The sequence below is a fragment of the Panthera onca genome, chromosome F1 (genome assembly GCF_046562875.1).
Source record: "Panthera onca isolate mPanOnc1 chromosome F1, mPanOnc1 haplotype 2, whole genome shotgun sequence".
Classification (NCBI taxonomy): Eukaryota; Metazoa; Chordata; class Mammalia; order Carnivora; family Felidae; genus Panthera; species Panthera onca.
Window position 1 is genome coordinate 30,015,523 of NC_138355.1, and position 13,855 is coordinate 30,029,377.

A 13,855-nucleotide genomic window follows, 5' to 3' on the forward strand; every position below is an offset into this window, starting at 1 on the left:
GTTATTGATAAACTTGAGCTCAAAATGAAGTATAAACAAAGCACTAGGGGAACATCAAGGAGAACAGGAATGTTTCCAACAGCAGGAAATAAGGGGAAGTAGCATGTGAGTTATTTGTAGAAGAGTAAACAGTGTTACAAAAGTCAGGCAGATGAGGCAAGGACATTCAAAGCTGAAGGAAGATAATGAACAGTCCTAAGGGTGGGAAAGTACAAGGTGTGTTTGAGGAGCTGCAAGTAATCTAAATATAGTGTGGGTGAAATATGGAGGATATAAGATAAGGGGTCTGATTTAAAATGAGGCTGGAGGGGCATCTGGGTGGCTCAGTTGGTGAAGCATCTGACTCTTGATTTCAGCTCAGTTCATCATCTCACCGTTTGTGAGACGGAGCCCACGTTGGGCTCAGTGCCGACAGCACAGACCCTGCTTAGGATTCTCTCTCTCTTTCAAAATAAGTAAATAAATAATAAAAAAAAAAGAGGCTTAAAAAATAAATAAAATGAGACAGGAAAAGACACTTGGGGTCTGACTATGGAATGCTCTCTTGGCACTTAAGATCAGATCTGTATTTAAAAAAAATAAGCTGGCAGGTTGCCTGCATCAGAATTACAGCTGATTTAAAAAATACAGATATGTTAGAATTCTAATGTTAATCAGTTCATACCAGCTCATAAGAACTGACTATTTTCAAAACTAAGCTGATTGTTAAAGTTATTATTAAAAATTAAATTACATAAACTTACAATTAGTTCTATTAAAAACAAAGGTAATAAAAACTCAAAATTCATTACTTCCTAATTAATTTACTAAATTTTGCTTTTATCTTTTTTTGGATTATGTATGTTTATTTTATCTGTATAATGGGAATATTATATAATGCTGTGCTGATATACATCTTTTCCCAACATTCAATGTTATCTTAGTAGCTTAACCTGGCTATGGTGGAAGTATTTACACCACGGAAATCAACAAACACTACAGATCAGTACCTCTTATCCCTACTCCTACCTAAGAGCTGGCACAACACTGTTTAGCTTCTTCTGGACCCAGAAACCAATATTTTTTAAATGGTCCACAGTGATACTAATGAACAGTCAAGCTTAGACATAAACACATTTTCAGGTTTAAACTATTTCTTTTTTTTAAATTTCTTTTTAATGTTTATTTATTTTTGAGAGAGAGAGTGACAGAGTGCAAGCAGGAGAGGGGCAGAAAGAGAGGGAGACACAGATTTTGAAGCAGGCTTCCAGGCTCTGAGCTGTCAGCACAGAGCCCGACGTGGGGCTCGAACTCGTGAACACAAGATCATGACCTAAGCAGAAGTCAGACACTTAAACAACTGAGACACCCAGTTGCCCCAGGTTTAAACTATTTCCACAAAAACTCTTCTTCACCAATTGTGTTGAATTGTGTTGAATATTTATACTACAACATTGTGCCACATAAATTATCAATATAAAAGGCCTAACAAAATATTTACTTATCTAGTTTAGTTGGATGTGTTCTGACATGTTTATTTCATTCTATAGACAGAGTCTAGCTAAGTATTATTCAGTAATCAACATCATGATTGCATTAAAAATTTTTATAACTTATCTACTAAGGTTTGCAAAGAATAAAGCAAATTCAGCACTTTATAGTAAAGTTCACACTGTTTCTATATTTTCAAAACAAGATCAACACAAAGAGAGAAAGACAAGCAACTTAACTGTAAATTATATCTGCAACTCTTTCTTTAAAAAGTGAATGCTTGGGCGCCTGGTGGCTCAATTGGTTAAGCGTCCAACTTCGGCTCAGGTCATGATCTCGTGGTTTGTGGGTTTGAGTCCTGCGTCAGGCTCTATGCTGACGGCTCAGAGCCTGGAGCCTGTTTCGGATTCTGTGTCTCCCTCTCTCTCTGCCCCTCCCCCGCTCATGCTCTGTCTCTTTCTGTCTCTCAAAAATAAATAAATTCAAAAACAATTTTTTTTTTTTAAATTAAAAATTAAAAAAAAAAAAAAGAAAGAAATTTAAGGGGCTCCTGGATGGCTCAGTCAGTTAAGCATCCGACTTCGGCTCAGGTCATGATCTCGTGGTTAGTGGGTTTGAGCCCTGCGTCAGGCTCTGTGCTGACAGCTCAGAGCCTGAAGCCTGCTTCCTACCCTGTGTCTCCCTCTCTCTGTGTCCCTCCCCCACTCGTGCCTTGTCTCCACCTCTCTCTCCAAAAATGAATAAACATTAAAAAAATTAAAATAAATTAAAATTAAAAAGTGAATGCTTACTATGTGCCAGGCACTTTATATATATTCTCATTTCATTTTCACAATAAACTATATTTCTGTTTTCTAGTAAAAGTAATGAAATGAGAATAAACAGATATTCATCAAGAGGTAAAAAATTAGTATTTCTCAAGTAAGTTCAGGTAACATCAAGTTTTTACTGAAAGCTGATTTTCTTTTCTAATTACTAAAGAAATCATCAAATTCAAATTATTATATAAAAGGAGATTGTGTAGGGGGGAGTTCAAAAGAAAAGAATAATGAAATAAAAATCAATGTGCTAGTTTTTTTAATGTCTTAGCTTTTAAACACAAGTCCTATTCTTAGAGTGTAATTCTTAAAATGATATAATGGGTCAAGTGCTTCTTTCCTTTTTTTTTTTTTTTAAATTTTTTTTTAACGTTTATTTATTTTTGAGACAGAGAGAGACAGAGCATGAACGGGGGAGGGGCAGAGAGAGAGGGAGACACAGAATCGGAAACAGGCTCCAGGCTCTGAGCCATCAGCCCAGAGCCCGACGCAGGGCTCGAACTCACAGACCGTGAGATCGTGAGAACATGACCTGAGCTGAAGTCGGACGCTCAACCGACTGCGCCACCTAGGCGCCCCATCCTTTCTAAGCTCATATTATTTCCATGAAATTTCTGTGAAACACATACAAGGCCTTACTCACTTTTTAAAAGGCAGGTATTCCAACAGATTATTTTGGAATAAGAAATGTTTTACTTTACTTCTTCAAATAATGATTAGCATATACCTAGTCTACATGTGTTACATTTTGGTCTCTTTTTAATTATTACCCTTACTTGATCTTTCCCATCTCCCAAATGAGGAGTGCTTTTCCCTGAAATCATCTGCCTTTATTGGTATTCAGGGAATGCACTAGAAAGATATTATCACTTTAGGCAAGCAATTACATCTAATTCTCTCTTGGCTAACTCTGGTAGCCCACTTTAGTGATGTTCAGAATCACAGAAAATCAAGTCATTGCTATTCTACCCTGAGCTTCTATTATACACCCACCATGTTAGAAGCATAATTCATGCTGGAAATATTTATGGCAATGGTATCTACTGAATCTAAAACAAATAAAAACAAGCTTCTTAGGGTTTTGTACCCATTATTATCATAAAAGGGATAAAACAAAATAACATGTTAGGAAAAGTGCTGAGAGAGAAACCAGGAAAATTACATATGAAAATCATCCTGAACCACGTTTCAGGAAAGACATTTGGTTTTATTGTATTTTTTTTTTCAGGGAAGGTATTTTAAAAAATGAAAAAAGTGGGACTGTGTTAACAGAAAGCGAATGGTGTTCTTTTCAACCAAAATCTTTCTACTCTGATAACAGTTTACTGGTTTTTAATCTGAAATTAAATAAAAAAACAAAATAGACTGGACACTGTTTTCAAAACCCAAACCTACACAGGCAAGCTGAATGAGTTTGGCATCTAGCAAATCCAGTTTTAGTCCCATAACCTAAAACATCAAAACACTAAAATGTAAGATTAATATGGTTCTCTAAAAATTAATAGATATAATACTTCCTTGATCTTTAGTGTGTATGTATGTTTCTTTTTAATTTTAGAGACACAGTGAGTGTGTGAGCAAGGGAGAGGGAAAGAGAGGGGGGGAGAGAGTTGGGGGGGAGAGGGAGTGAGGGAGTGAGGGAGGGAGGGAGGGAGGGAGGGAGAGAGGGAGAGAGAGAGAGAGAGAGAGAGAGAGAAAGAGAGAGAGAGAGAATATCTTAAGCAGGTTCCACACTCAGCTCAGAGCCCAACATGGGGCTCAATCACACAACCCTGGAATCATAACCTGATCTAAAATCAAGCGTTGGATGCTCAACTGACTGAGCCACCCAGGCTCCCCTGTTTTAGTTAAAATGTGAGGTCACATGTATTATACCTTCTTAGGTGATTATCATATTTATCCTCACAACAGGCAAGAAAGACATTATTATTCCTGTTTTATAGTTAAGAAAGCTTAAATTTCGAGAGATAGTAAGTGGAAAGATAACTGGATTTGAAGTGAGAAAATCTGGGTCTGAATCCAGACTCTGCCTCTTTCCAACTCTGCGATTATAGAGAATCCACAATCTTAAAATGATTGAGACAAAAATGGAAATCATTAGGGGTGCCTGGGTAGCTCAGTCAGTTAAGCGTCCGGCTTGGGCCCAGGTCATGATCTCACAGCTCATGAGTTCAAGCCCCATGTTGGGCTCTGTGCTGACAGCTCAGAGCCTGGAGCCTGCTTTGGAATCTGTGTCCTCATCTCTCTGTGCCCTCCCCTGCTCATGTTCTGTCTCTCAAAAATAAATAAACATTAAAAAAATTAAAGAAAAAAAAAAAAAGGAAATCATTAGGTCTACGGATAAATGAGGAAACTAGACATAGGAATCTTTATCCAAGGAACTTTTTTGTACTAGTCAGCTTTCTCTATGTCCATCTCAATTCTAAAATGAAAAGAAGTTCTATAAAACCATGAAGTAATATTAAAAACATTTCTATGGTCTGTGAAAAACAGAATTTAAATACTATACATATATTACTTCATTCTGTATATAAAATTATGTTTGTAGAAAAAGACAGAGGTGTCTATCCCTGATAAAGGAAGATTATTAAGGGGAGTCACTTTCAAGCATTTCTGAATTATCTGAATTCTATTTTTATAGTGATATATACACATCCATGTTTTGTATAATTAAGACGAAAAAGAAAAAAGTGGGCTAAGGAAAATAGTTGCTATTAGGGTAGTGATATTTTAGAGAAAACTTAAACAAGTCTTTAATATTGCTACATTGTTTTTGTAATAAAAAACAGTACAGAGGAATTCATTTTTTCATGCAACAAATGTTTAAATGTCTACTATAAGCTGCATTGTTTACTATATAGTTATAAGATTAACTCAAAAGACAAATTTATTCCTATATTCAACAAACATATGGTGAATGTCTACTGGGTTCCAGGTATATTTTAGAGAATGGGGATGTATATAGTGAAGAACTATTAAGGGCTTAAGTGTAAAAGAAAAAAGTTATAAAATAAAAACACAGCATGTAAGTACAAATGTAGAACTGTGCATAGTGGAGGAAATCAATCAATAAACCAGGCTTTCAGGAGGGGTAACAGCCAGGAAAAACTTCCTGAAGGAGGTACTACTTGAGTGGAGTCTTGAAAGTTAACAATCTTGAGTTAAATAGGTTTATGAGGCAGAGAGAGAGAGAGAGCCATGTCAAACAGTGTAGAAACCAGCCATCCATCCATCCATCCACCCATCCATCCAGTGAGTGAGCACCTACTACATGCACATGGTAGTAAATCTTATTCATTAATGAACAAATTTCCTGCCCCCATGAAGCTTACTACTTAATGGGCATAGACAATTATCAGATATACAAATAAATAAGGTAATTTCACACAGTGAAAAGTGACATAAAAAAGAAAATGGTAATAGGACAGACAGGTAGAATTCCTTTAAGACAGTGTTCAGACAGGGAAGATCAACCAACTGAGCCACCCAGGCACTCCCAAATCATAGCAAATTTAAGAAGACCAAAATCATGCCAATTTTCTTCTCTGACCTCAATGGTATGAAACTAGAAATCAACAAGAGGTAAGTAACAATATCTACAAATATGTGGAACTAAGTAACACACTTCTAAACAACTACTGGGTCAAAAAAGAAATCAAAAGGGAAATAAAAAATTATCTCAAATGAAAATGAAAATACAACATATCAAATATTGTGGGTTAAAGCAAAAAGCAGTTTGGGGAGGAACATTTGTAACAAATGCATATATTAAAAAATTAGAAAGATCTCAAATAAATCATCTAAATTTATACCTCAGGGAACTAGGAAAAAAAAGGGGAAATTATGCCCAAAGTTAGTTCAAAGGAAGGGAATAATAAGAAATCAGAGCAGAAATGAATGAAATAAAGACCGGAAAAACAATACAAAGGATCAATAAAACTAAAAGCCGGCTTTCAAAAAATAAACAAAATTGACAAACCTTTAGTTATACTAAGAAAAAAAGAGGACTCAGATAAACTAGAAATGAAAGAGGAGACCTTACACCAGATACTATAAAAATACAGACTCATAAGAGACTACTATGAACAATTTTATGCCAACAAATTACATAATGCAGAAACATGCCTAGAAACATACAACCTGCCAAGACTGAATCAGGAAGAAATAGAAAATCTGAACAGACTAATAAAAGGGAAAGGGGCTAAATGAGTAATCAAAAACTCCCAACACAGACAACTCCAGGACCAGAGAGCTTCACTGGAGAATTCTACAAAACATTCAAAGAATTAATACCAATGCTCCTCAAACTTCAAAAACATCTAGGAGAAGACACTTCCACACTCATTCTAAGAAGCCAGCATTATTTTGATACCAAAATCAGATAAAGGACACCACAAGAAAACTACAGACCAATATCCTTGATGAATAGATGAAAAATTGTCAACAAAATATTAGCAAACTGAATTCACAAACACATTAAAAGGATTATATACCATGACCAAGTGAGATTTATTTCTGGCTTGTAAGGATGGTTCAACATATATAAATCATTAAGATAACATACATATCAATAAATGAAAGATAAAAATCACATCATCTCAACAGATGCAGAAAAAGCAAAATATAACATCCTTTCATGACAAAAACTCTTTAACAGACTGGGTATAGAAGATAACAGACTTCAATATAATAAGGGCCATATACAACATAACCCACAGCTAACATTACATTCAATGGAGAAAAACTGAAAGTGTTTCCCCTAAGATCAGGAACAAGGCAAGGATGTCCACTCTGACCACTCCTATTCAATACAGTACTCAAAGTCTTAGCTAGAGCAATTAGGCAAGACAAAGAAATAAAAGGCATCCAAAATTAGAAAGGAAGAAGTAAAACTGTCATTATTTGCTGATGATATGATCCTCTATACAGAAAATCCAGGAGAAGTGCCTGGGTGGCTCAGTCAGTTAAGCATCCAACTCTTGATATCAGCTCAGGTCATGATCACAGGGTCGTGGGATTGAGCCCCGGTTTGAATCCCCGTGGGATTCTCTTTTCCTCTACCTCTCTCCCCATTCGTGTGCTCTCTCTCTCTCTCTCTCAAAAATAAATAAATAAACTTAAAAAAAGAAAAAAAACTCCCAACAGTCAAAAAACAGTTGGAATTCATCAATGATTTCAATAAATCAGCAGGATACAAAATCAACATATACAAATCAATTGCATTTCTTTACACTAATGATGAAACATCTGAAAAAGAAATAAGGAAAATCAACCCACCCATAATGGCATTAAAGCAATAAAATAAAATACTTATAAATTTAACCATGGAACTAATAACAGACAATAATATCGTACTATAATTATATGTGATCATGCTGTATCAGCAATCATATTACCATATATAAATGCATCAAAGTAACACACTGTACCCCTTACACTTATACATAGATCAACAGAACAGAATAGAGAGCTCAGAAATAGACTCACACAAATATGCCCAAATAATTTTTGACAAAGGCACACAAGCAATTTGATGTAGGAAAAATAGCCCTTTGAATAAAAGGTGCTGGGGCAATTAGACATCCATAGGCAAAAATACGAACCTCAATCTGTCATACACCTTACGTAAAAATTTACTCAAAATGGATCACAAACTTGCAAATAAGACATAAAACTCTTAGGAAAAAAAACACAGAAAACCTACAGGATCTAGGGCTAGGCAAAGAGTTCCTGGACTTGAAACCGAAGGCATGATCTGTAAAGGAAAAACTGATAAGCTTAACTTCATAGAAATTAAAAACTTTTGATTTGTGTAAGACCATGTTAAGAGGATGAAAAGACAGGCTGCAGACTGGGAAAAAATATCTGCAGATACTACCCAGTGACTTGTATCCAAAATATACGAAGAATTCTTAAAGTTCAACTATAATGAAACAAATAACCCAATTAAAAAATGGCGGAGAGGTCTGAACAAACACCTGACCAAAGAAGATACACATATAACAAATAAGTAAATGAGAAGATGTTCAACATCAGATGTCATTAGGAAATTACAGAGTAGATGGGCACCTGGGTGGCTTAGTCGGTTGAGCGTCCGACTTCAGCTCAGGTCATGATCTCACAGTATGTGAGCTCAAGACCCACATCAGACTCTGTGCTGACAGCTCAGAGCCTAGAGCCTGATTTGGAATCTGTGTCTCCCTCTCTCTCCATCCCTCCCCTCCCCTGCTCACATTCTCTCTCTCTCAAAAATAAACAGCTAAAAAAAAAAAAAAGGAAATTACAAAGTAGAACAGCAACGAGATACCACTATGCACCTAACTGACTGGCTAAAACCCCAAAAATTGACTACCAAATGTTGACATGGTGCAGGCAACAAGAACTCTCACGGACTGCTGATAGGAAGCAATATGGTACAGCCAGTTTGGGAGACAGTTTGGCAGTTTCTTACAAAAAACTAAACATAGCCTTATCATAATTGTACACCTAGGTTAAGTTGAAAAATTATGACCACACAAAAACCAGCACACATTTACAGCAGATTCATTCATAATTATGAAAAACTGGAAGCAACTAAGATGCCTTTTAGCAGGCAAATGAATGAACAAAAGTGGTACAACAGAACATTATTTAGCGATAAAAAGAAATGAACTATCAAGACACAAAAAGACATCAGAAGAACCTTAGATGCCTACTGCTAAGTGAAAGGAATCATCTGAAAAGGCTACACACTGTATGGCTCCAACAACAGGACATTTTGGAAAAGGCACATTTGTAGAGATAGTAAAAAGATGAGTGGTTGCTCAGGGGGAAGAAGGAGGAAAGAAAGAGATGAATGGGTGAAACAAAGGGGATGTTTAGGATAATGAAACTATTCCATGTGAAACTGTTACAGTAGATATGTATCATTATGCATTTTTCAAAACCCGCAAAACTCTACAACATAAAAAGTTAATCTTAATGTAATACACGATGTTAATGACCGAGGAAACTGTATAACAATGAGATGGGACGGGGTGGGGCGGGTATAGGGAACTCTATGTACTATCTGCTCAATTATTCCACAAATCTAAAACTCTACTAAAAACTCAGGCCCATTAATCATTAAAAATACTAGAAAGAAAATCCTTGTAAATGTTATCTAACAAAGTGCTAGTATCTGAAATATAAAGAACTCTAATAATTCAATAAAGAACCAAACAATCCAATTCAAAAATGGGCAAAAGACATGAAGAGACAGTTTACAGAAGAGGATATACATACCAAATAAGCCTATGAAAAGATGTGCAACAGAATTAAAACCACAATAAGATATTATTACACACCTATCAGAACGGCTAAAATTTTAAAAAGTGGCATCAACAAAGGCTGGCAGGGATGCAGAGAAACCAGACCACTCATACATTGCTGATGAGAATGTAAAATGGTACAACCATTCTGAAAATAGTTTGGTAGTTTTTCTTAAACATGCAGCTACCACACGCTTGGGGATTAATCACAGAGATATGACAATTTATGTTCATCAAAACCTGTATATGGATGTTTATAGCAGCTATGTCCATAACAGCCTGAACTTAGAAACAACATAAATGTCATTCAGTGGGTGAATGGTTAAACTATAGTATATTCACATCACGAAACACTACTTAGCAATAAAAAGGAACAAGTTTGATTTGTGCAACAACCTGGATGAATCTCCAGAGAATTATGCTAAGTGAAAAAAAGCAGATCTCAAAAGGACTATATGATCCCATTTATATTAACACTCTTGAAATGATAAAATTATTAAATGGATTGCTAGGGGGATGGGAGAAAGTGGGGGTAGGAGGGAAGACAAAAAGGTAATATGAGGGATCCTTGTGGTGATAGAAACTTTCTGCACTAGTCTGTATCAATGTCAATATCCTGATTGTGATATTGTACATACTTTTGTAATATCATTGGAGAACCTGTATGAAGGGTACATGGGCTACTATTTTTAAAAACATTTTTTAAATGTTTATTTATATTTGAGAGAGAGGCAGAGCACAAGCAGGGGAGCCCTGGGAAGACGGAGAGAGTGGGAGGGAGACAGAGAATCCAAAGCAGGCTCCAGGCTCTGAGCTGTCAGCAAGAGAGGCCAACAACGCGGGGCTTGAACTCACAAACCGTGAGATCATGACCTGAGCTAAAGTCAGATGCTTAACCGACTGAGCCACCCAGGCTCCCTGAGCTCTCTATTATTTCTAACAACTACATGTGAATCTATAATTATCTCAAAATAAAAAGTTTAATTAAAAAATATAACTTGGCTGTTTCTCTAAAACCCTTACTGAGTTAACCACTCCCTCTTGTGAACCACCTCAGTACATTACATAATACTGATAATTTACGTTCTATTTTGTTGTTCTCCCTTATGAAACTAGGAGCTCCAGAAGGAGTCTTAAAAGATATGTCGTGTTCATCTATACATGTCTAGCATCAAACACAGTCTAAAACACTCTAGGTGTTTTATAAATGTTTGTTGAATAAAACAGATGTGACAGAGGTAAACAAGAAGGCAATTCAACTACTAAGTTGTATTTATATTCAATTTACTATTTGTTATAATTCTTATTTATTGGCTTGTCAATAATAAAAGGATCTCTTCAGTGATTAAGATTGATTGCTGCCTTTCCAAACTCATTTAGTAGTACAACCAAATAACAATATTTCTGGAGTGGATAAAATTATGTGTTTCTGCCTTTTCTCCTACGAAGAGACACAGTTTCATTTATTAAGTAAATGGAATGTTATCAACCATAATCACTTTACAAAGAAATATAAGGATCCTGGGGCACCTGGGTGCCTCAGTCAGTTGAGCATACAACTCTTGATTTTAGCTCAGGTCATGACAAGCCCCGTGTTGGGCTCTGTGGAGCCTGCTTGAGATTCTTTCTCTGTCCCTACTCTCTCTGGCTTTCAAAAAAGAAAAAAGAGGCAATATAAGGATCCTATAAACTTTTTAAAAAAATATTTATTTTAGGGTGAGTACAAGTGGGGGAGGGGCAGAGGGAGGAGGAAAGAGGATGGGAAGCAGGTTTTGTGATGACAGGCTGAGAGCAGTGAGCTCGATGTGGGGCTCGAACTCATGAACCGGGAGATCATGACCTGAGCTGAAGTCAGATGCCCAACCGACTGAGCCACCCAGGTTCCCCGTGGATCCTATAAACTTCTGACAAGGTCTCAAGTGCTTATTTTATGAAGCTGTAAGAAAGCTTCAGGTAGTACATTCATATGAGTAGGAATTTTTTTCTTAATTGAACTGGAAAAAATCAAGTCATAAACACAAGCTAAAGTTACAGTCAATTAAAAATGGAAATAAGATTGGATAAGGTTTTAGCAGCAATAATAGTAGGGTACAGTAATTAGAGTTGAATAAAGAATATAGATCACAAAAATGGAATCTAGAAATGTAAAAAATAGTAACAATATATATTCTACATTATGGCTAATTAACAGATTTAAAAAGAAGTGAGAATATATATAATATGAGGCATGCCTAGAGAGAGAGGGAATGCCAAAATCTTTTCCACCATTTTCCATACAACTTGCCAACATTCTATACTAGTATAACATATCAGATCTAAAAATGCCATCTGAAACAATTCTTAGTCTCAGAGTGAAACAGTCCAAGACTGTAATGCCTTTTTATAGAAACCTTCATTTCTTTTCTTTCAAATACCTTTTCTTTCAAATTACCTTTTCTGTCTAATTAAATGTTAGGAGCAAAACCTATATTATTTCAAACTTTACCAGTACTTCTGAAACATCTATTCAAATACTTACTCTAGGAACCATCTAATCAATTGTAGTCATCAATACTCTTTGAGATTTAATTAAAAATAAAAAGTTTAAACAGTCTCTAATTACTTTAAGCAGAATAAAAGCTGATGGAAAAACATAAAATCTTTTTTCTCAGTAAAGAATCCCTGATACTTTCTGGAGTTTTTTGGGTTGTTGTTGAGACTTCCATTAGAGTAATAACACTTTTGGTCTGTCTCTGCCCTGCTTTCTCATTCCTCCCTAAGGAACTTTACACCTATTTCCTTAGGGCCTTTTTATGAAACGGGGACTGCTGTTATCAGGTAACATGCCCAAGGTACTGATCCAAAGCCCATGTTCTCATTTAATACGTTCTATTGCTTCCCTGCCATTCATTGCTTGGCTGTCCAAGATCTCCTAAACAGTACAGTAGGAGGAAGCAATATCCAAACTCAGTAGTTTCCATATTTCCTCAACACCATATCCATTTATAATCTCTATTCTTTAAATTCTACTAGTATTTACTTAAGTGTGGTCAGCAGAAACAACATGAGGCACATGTTAAAAAGGCAAATTTTGGAGTCATCATCCTAATCCTACTAAAAATAACTGAAGTTGGGCCTGAGAATAAAGCATTTTTAAGTAACAATCTATGGTGATTCATATACATACTAAAGTTTGAGAATCACAGCAATACATCATGCTGCCTTGTTGGAAATATAACTTTTTAGTGTGTAAAAAGGAGTATATTCAGAGACAGAGAATTCTGGTTTTGCTACTGCTGCCATGTGACCTGGGTCAGGCAATTTAACCTTCCTAGCTTTAAAAAAATACAATAAATGTTTTACTTCCTTTCAGGGTTGATATCAGATTCAAAATGAAATAATGAGTGCCAAGAAGCTATGTACTGGCAAATAGCTCTATTAGAATAATAAAATATAAGGGGCTAAAAGCAGGGTGCCTTGGTGGCTCAGCGGTTAAGCCTCCGACTCTTGATTTCGGCTCAGGTCATGATCTCTCAAGGTTCATGAGATCAAGCCCTTGGTCAGCCTTTGCGTTGACAGTATGGAACCTGCTTGGGATTCTAGCTCTGTCTGTCCCTCCCCTGCTCATGCTCTCTCTCTCAAAATAAACAAATAAACTTAAAAAAAAAAATGAGCTAAAAGAGCTTCAGAAATATAGTTCAGGCCTTTTAATTTTTTAAAATTATTATTAATATCTTTTTGCCCAGTCTCAGTCCGCTCTCAGCACATTCCATCACCAGGTTCCTAGAACTCAGATTGCGCAGTGGTCATGTCATCATTGACCAGGTCTCACAGTTACAGCTGCAGAGGCCTCCCTAAAGCTCCCTCATCTCCAGCCTACCTGCTGCCCCTAATCTCCTGGTCCCGGTCCCCAGCCCCACTTTGCCAGACACATTTTCATAATCTTCTCAGGCTCTGGGTTAGTGGCGATGCCAGCAATGGGGCCTGATCATATAAGGAAGATACCGTGAACTCATTGGGGGCTATCTTGGGGACTCGGGGCATCCCTGCCCTATGACACTTACTATACTCCCTTGGATGCCAACCACCCCCACCTCTGGCTCCCAGTCGCAGGGCCCCTCTCAGGCCCAGAGGCCTAGGCTTCCAGCAGGCCTTTTAATTTTTTTTAAATGAAAACAACTGTTTTTCCTGTTTATAAAAAGATTATACATTCACCATAAAAATTTCATAAAAAGGAAAATAAAGTGATAACATTGGACAATCACTATTTATAAATTTTGACATTTAATTTTTATTCCT

General features: G+C 36.3%; 1 protein-coding gene and 2 non-coding genes across 5 annotated transcripts in view; all 3 read right to left on the bottom strand.

Annotated features, from left to right (window-relative positions):
* XPR1 (xenotropic and polytropic retrovirus receptor 1) overlaps positions 1–13,855 on the bottom strand; it is a 218,207-nt gene that overhangs the window by 20,264 nt on the left and 184,088 nt on the right. The window lies entirely within an intron of this gene.
* Positions 13,300–13,380, bottom strand: LOC132686973 (small Cajal body-specific RNA 18). The gene has a single exon (XR_009613923.2).
* LOC132686983 (small Cajal body-specific RNA 17) lies at positions 13,457–13,598 on the bottom strand. Its single transcript, XR_009613933.1, has one exon.